Source organism: Siphateles boraxobius, unplaced genomic scaffold, assembly GCF_051911475.1.
Source record: "Siphateles boraxobius isolate OS27281-9 unplaced genomic scaffold, OSU_SipBor_1 151, whole genome shotgun sequence".
In the NCBI taxonomy this organism is placed as follows: domain Eukaryota; kingdom Metazoa; phylum Chordata; class Actinopteri; order Cypriniformes; family Leuciscidae; genus Siphateles; species Siphateles boraxobius.
In genome coordinates this window covers 16,764-17,500 of record NW_027508757.1, presented here as the reverse complement: position 1 = coordinate 17,500, position 737 = coordinate 16,764, and positions in this window count along the sequence as shown.

Genomic DNA, 737 nt, shown 5'->3' with positions numbered 1-737 from the left:
GGAGGGATGGAGAGGAAAACAGGCGAAATGTGCAGATAATGAGCGATTCCGCATGGCATGAAATATAGCGATCGGACTAACTTCACATATCTCACACAGACTGAATAATATCAGTCCCTTTAGAAAAACACGATGATGCGATCGCATAATTCAATGCATAAGTTCGCATATTTATGCGGGGGCCGCATTTGTTTAAATACGCCGCATAAATTGCAGATTTCCGCGCAGAATATGCGGAGCTTGCATGATTTCATAATCCCCACATTTTCGTTGCCAAAGTCACATATATCTTAGCAGAAAGTTGAAAAATGTTGCGTTGCTTCACACACGAGTAGCCGTTTCCCCTGTTGCCATGGAAACGTGTGACGTAATTATAGCGACGTGAAAAGCTGTAAAACAGGAAGCACACGTTTTTTTAAATACTTTATTTATTCATTTTTATAGAAGTTGTAGCATATTCCTTTTGTAAGGCTACAGAAGTTGTTTGAGTCATCAGTGTCCTGTAAGTTTGAGCCGTGTGTTTATTAAGATCTGAAATTAAACGAGATGAGATTTAAATATTCCAGCACTTTCTGTGATGTTATGCTTGCTTATCATAGGAAGTAATAAGAAATCACTCTTTACATTAAGGTGGTAGTCTAGCGAGAACTGTTGGGGAATCACTTCTTCTCTCTTTTTCATTAAACCGCAGTTTTTGCAAGTTCCCGCAATTTCATCGCATAAAATTGCATAAGTAT